The following is a 5573-nucleotide window of genomic DNA, read 5'->3' on the forward strand; positions in this document are numbered from 1 at the left end:
CTGAGTAGCTAGGATTACAGGCATGAGCCACCAGCGCCTGGCACAATTTCTTATTAATATTTACTTACCATAAAGCCCTTCTGTTACCTAGATTTATTGATGTGAAGTGAAAGTATGTGTATTTATCAATGTGAAATGAAAGTATGTCCATACAGAACATGCTGTATGGCTTTTATAAAATAGTTTATAGGGGCTGGGAAGGTGGCTCAGTGGTATAGTGCTTGCTTCACATGCATGAGGCCCTGGGTTCAATTCCTCAGCACCACATAAACAGAAAAAGCCGGAAGTGGTGCTGTGGCTCAAGTGATAGAGCGCTAGCCTTGAGCTAAAGAGCTGAGGGACAGCACCCAGGCCCAGAGTTCAAGCCCCATGACCACCCCTCCCCAAAAAAAAACAATAGTTTATAAAGGAAATATGTATTTAGGTCAGTTGCCTGGGCTTGGACATAGAGGAAGGGGTAGATTGAAAAGAGTACCAAGGAACATTTAGGGGTAATGAGAATACTCCATCGCTTATTTGTGACAACGGTTTCATAAATGTGCCAACACTAATGGAATCCTTTATTGTAAAGAGAATACTCCTCCATACAATTAATTGTTTTTGAATAGGAGACAGAGGATGTTGGGACACACACTCACAAATACTTTATAGAATTGTTGCACATAATTCTTGAAAACTTGTTGAGTAACCCTAAAGTGTTTAGTGTAATACCTAAGTTATAGTGAGTGCTTCCCCAGTAAATGTGGGTTTGGGGTGAGTTCAGAAGAGGGGTGATAGTGGAGATCAGGTTTCATAGATTCCAGCACACAGGGTGGATTTGATGTCAGAATTCTAGGAGAAGGAAAGTGAAAGTTTGAGCCTTGAATTTTCCAAGCTTACAGAGGATTTTGACATTTCAAATTCCTAAGAAAAGAATGCATTGTTTGGCAACAAATAACTTTTTTTTTTTTTGTCAGTCATGGAGCTTGAACTCAGGGCCTGGGTGCTGTCCCTGAGTTTTTCCATTCAAGGCTAGCACTCTCCCACTTGGAGTCACAGCACCACTTCCTGTTTTCTAGAGATTAATTGGAGATGAGAGTCTCACTGACTTTGAACCAAGATCCTCAGATCTGAGCTTCCTGAGTAGTTAGGCTTACAGGCATGAGCCACCAGCACCCAGTACAAACTTTTAAAAAAATATTATATTTATCTAGTTAATTCTTCCATCAATGTGACAAATACTTAAAAGAAGGGAAGATGTGTTTTGGCTCAGAGTTGCAAGGTCTGTGGTTGGTTGGCTTCATTGCTTCTGGGCTATGGGGAGGCAGAACGTTCTCACTCAGGGCTGCCAGGATGGAATCTCATTCTTAGTGACCTATGTCCTCCAAGTGCTCTCCTCCCAATGATGCTGTCCTACCATGAGTCCATTAAGGGATTAATACACTGGGTAGGATCCAGTCACTTGTCAGTGATTGGATTTACCAATTAATAACCAAGCCTTTAACACAAGAGTCATCTGGGAGGCAATTAATTACTCATGAACACTAATCACAAAGCAAGTTCCAAAATATTGAGGACCTCCAGCAGTATTCAGTTCATGCAAATGATTCCCCCAACCCCCGTGCCTATTACTTCACAGTTTAGGTTTGTTGTTATTTTTGTTTGTTTGTTTGTTTTTGTTGAGACAATCTGACCACATATCCCAAGTTAGCCTCAAACTCACTCTGCAGTACAAGCTGTCCTCTTCCTCAAGTACTGAGATTATATCCATGCACCACCACATCCAACCCAATATTAATTTGAAAAAAATTTTTTTTGTCCATGCCTGAGCTCTTCACCTGAAGATGAGTGCTCTTACCACTTGAGCCACAGTGCCATTTCCGGTTTTCTGGAGGCTTATTGGAGATAAGAGTCTCCGGGATTTTCCTGCCCAATCTGGCTTTGAACTGTAATCTTTAGATCTCAGCCTCCTGAGTAATTAGGATTACAGGTGTGAGCCACTAGTACCCGGTCTCTCCATATTTTTGTTAGCATCAATTAGTTGTCTAAGGGATTTTATTGGGGGCTGGGAAGGTGGCTCAGTGGTAGAATGCTTGCCTTGCATACATGAGGCCTTGGGTTCACTTCCTCAGCACCACATAAATAGAAAAGGCCAGAAGTGGCACTGTGGCTCAAGTGGTAGAGCGCTAGCTTTGAGCTGAAGAGCTGAGGAACAATGCCCCGTCCCAGAGTTCAGGTCCCATGACTGAAAAAAAAAAAAAAAGAAAAAAAAATGACTTCATTTTGATATGTTCATATATGCACATAATGTCACTTTCCCTATTGCTTTCTTTGAAATTTCATTTTTCTTTTCTTTTTTTCTGTCGGTCATGGGGCTTGAACTCTGGGCCTGGGCGCTGTCCCTCAGCTCTTCAGCTCAAGGCAAGCGTTCTACCACTTGAGCTACAGCGCCACTTCTGGTTTTCTGGTGGTTTATTGGAGATAGGAGTCTCACGGTCTTTCCTGCCCGGGCTGGCTTTTAACCGAGATCCTCAGATCTCAGCCTCCTGAGTAGCTAGGATTACAGGCGTGAGCCACCAGCGCCCGGCTCATTTTTCATTTTTAAGCCTAGAAATTTCTCCCCTTTCAAATTTTCTTTCTTTTCTTTCTTCTTTTGTCAGTAATGGGGCTTGAATTCAGGGCTTTTTTTCTTTTCCTTTTTTTCCATGTAGTGGAGCCTGAATTCTGGGCCTGGGCGCTGTCCCTCAGCTCTTCAGTTCAAGGCTATTGTACTACCACTTGAGCCACAGTGCCACTTCCGGCTTTTTCTGCTTATGTGGTGCTGAGGAATCGAACCTCACAGGTGCAAGACAAGCACTCTACCACTGAGCTACCTTCCCAGCCCTTGAGCTCTTTTTTTTTTTTTTGGTCAGTCGTGGGACTTGAACTCTGGACCTAGGCACTGTCCCTGAGCTCTTCAGCTCAAGGCAAGCACTCTACCACTTGAGCCACAGTGCCCCTCTGAGTTCTTTTACTTAAGGCTAGCACTCTTAACACTTTGAGCCACAGGCCCACTTATGGCTTTTTGTTTGTTTTGTTTTGGTTTTTGTTTTTGTTGGTCATGAGGCTTGAACTTGGGGCCTGGGCGCTTGCTGTTCCTGATCTCTTCTGCTCAAGGCTAGTGTTCTACCACTTGACCCACAATACCATTTCCAGTTTTCTGGTGGCTAATTGAAGATAAGAGTCTCATGACCTTTCCTGCCTGGGCTGCCTTCGAATCACGATCCTCAGATCTCAGCCTCCTGAGTAGCTAGGATTACAGGAGTGAACTACCAATGCTTGGCTCCAATTAGTTTTTTTTTCCCAATTAGTTTTTGAATAGTTAATTGGAGAATCTCCTGGGGCTTTCCTGCCTGAGCTAGCATTGAACTGTGACCCTCAGATCTCAGCCTCCTGAGCAGTTAGAATTACAGGAGTGTGCCACGGGCACCCGGCTTCAAATTTTCAATAATTGCAAATTATTTTAGATTTTTTCCTCCCTCCCTCCTCCCCTTCCTTCTTTCTTTCCTTCCTTCCTTCCTTTCTTCCTTCCTCTCTCCCTCCCTCCCACCCCCCCTTTCTTTCCTTTCTTGGTTCCAGTCATGAAATCAGGGCCTGGGTGCTATCCTTGAGCTTTTTGTATGTTTCCACTTGACTATACCCCCACTTTTGCCTTTTTTTTTTTTTTGTGGTTAGCTGGAGAAAGTCTCAGGGACTTTCCTGCCCAGGCTGATTTTAAACCCCAGTTCTTAGATCTTAGCCTTCTGAATAGCTAGGATTATAGGCATGAGCCACTGGTGCCTGGGTTTTAAGAATTTTTATGTGTTTTTTAAAAAATATATGACTACATTTTTATTTATAACTCTAGTTTATCTGGAATATATTTTTATGTATAGTATGAAGTGAAGAATCTAAAAAATTTCCTTCAAATGATTAAACAATTGTCCCCGTACCATTTGTTGAATAATCCTTCAAGGATGGATCTTAACAGGTGGACATGACAGGGTCCGGTTATTTTTTGTTACTGGTAACAGATGTCCCCAGATGGTAAGAAGTGCAAGTTTGGCTGAAGTCCAGGGTTTGTGAGGGGTGGGTGGTGAAAAATGGACTCAAGACAGGTGGCCTAGACTTGTGAGCCTCCAGAGTTCCAAGCAGGGAACTGGGCTCCATTTAAAAGTGAATAGACCAGGTGCCTGTGGCTCACTGTAATCCTAGTTAATCAGGAGGTGGAGATCTCAGGTCTGAAGCCAACCTAGGCAAGAAAGTCTGAAATTCTTATCTCAAATTAACAACCAAAAAGCCAGAAGTAAAGCTGTGGCTCAAGTGGTAGAATGCTAGCCTTGAGCAAAAAAAAAAAAAAAAAAAAAAGGGGGGGGGGGAATGACTGGGCATTGGTGGCCCTGCTAAAATACAGAACTGTGTCAAGAGTGTTAGAATTTATTTTCACCTCCATTACTGATACAGCATAACCTTAGTAATTCACATTTAGGAAAACCCTATTTTCTATTCAAATCTTTTTGTGTTTTACTCAATTTTTTTTTTTTTTTGGTAGTCATGGGGCTTGAACTCTGGCCTTGGGCCCTGTCCCTGCGCTCTTCATCTCAAGGCAAGCACTCTACCACTTGAGCCATAGCGACACTTCTGGTTTTTCTAGTGGTTTATTGGAGATAAGAGTCTCACGGACTTTCCTGCCTGGGCTGGCTTTGAACCTTGATCCTCTGAGCTCAGCCTTCTGGGTTACTAGGATTACAGGCTTGAGCCACCAGTGCCCGGCCTGTAAGACTCTCCAGCAAACCACCAGAAAACTGGAAGTGGCACTGTGGCTGAAGTGGTAGAGCACTCGCCTTGAGCTGAAGAGCTGAAGGACAGTGACCAGGCCCAGAGTTCAAGCCCAATGACTCACTCACACACACACACACACACGCACACGCACACACACACACGCACACGCACACACACACACACACACACACATCTCACTTTAAATCAGTAAATTAATAAATGGGCAAAGTAGCTAAATAGACTTTTCAGAAGTGAAAATGGCCAATAACTACATGAGGAAAAGCTCAATATCCCTAGCCATAAAGGAAATACAAATCCAGGCAATACTCACCACACTAAGATAAGCTGTCATCAAGAAGTGGACATTGGGGAGTCTTGGAGCTGTTACACTGTTGGTGGTGGGAATGTAAACTAGTACAGACACTGGAAGACAATTTGGAGCTTCCCCAAAGAACTAAACCGGGGGTTGAAGGAATGGCTCAGTTGGTAGAAAGATAGCCAGTAAATGAAAGTGTCAGGTACCAAGTCTGAGTCATGGTTTTTCTTTGGTTTTTGTTTTGTTGGTCGTGGGGCTTGAACTCAGGGCCTGGGTGCTGTCCCTGAGCTCTTCAGCTCAAGGCGAGTGTTCTACCACTTGAGCCACGGCACCACTTTCAGTTTTCTGGTGGTTTATTGGAGATAAGAGTCTCCTGGACTTTCTTGCTTGGGCTGGCTTTGATCTGTAGTCCTCAGATCTCAGCTTTCTGAGTATGTAGAATTACAGGCATGAGCCACTGGCATCTGGTGAGTCATGG

The sequence above is a fragment of the Dipodomys ordii genome, unplaced genomic scaffold, assembly GCF_000151885.1.
Source record: "Dipodomys ordii isolate 6190 unplaced genomic scaffold, Dord_2.0 Scaffold160, whole genome shotgun sequence".
Lineage (NCBI taxonomy): Eukaryota > Metazoa > Chordata > Mammalia > Rodentia > Heteromyidae > Dipodomys > Dipodomys ordii.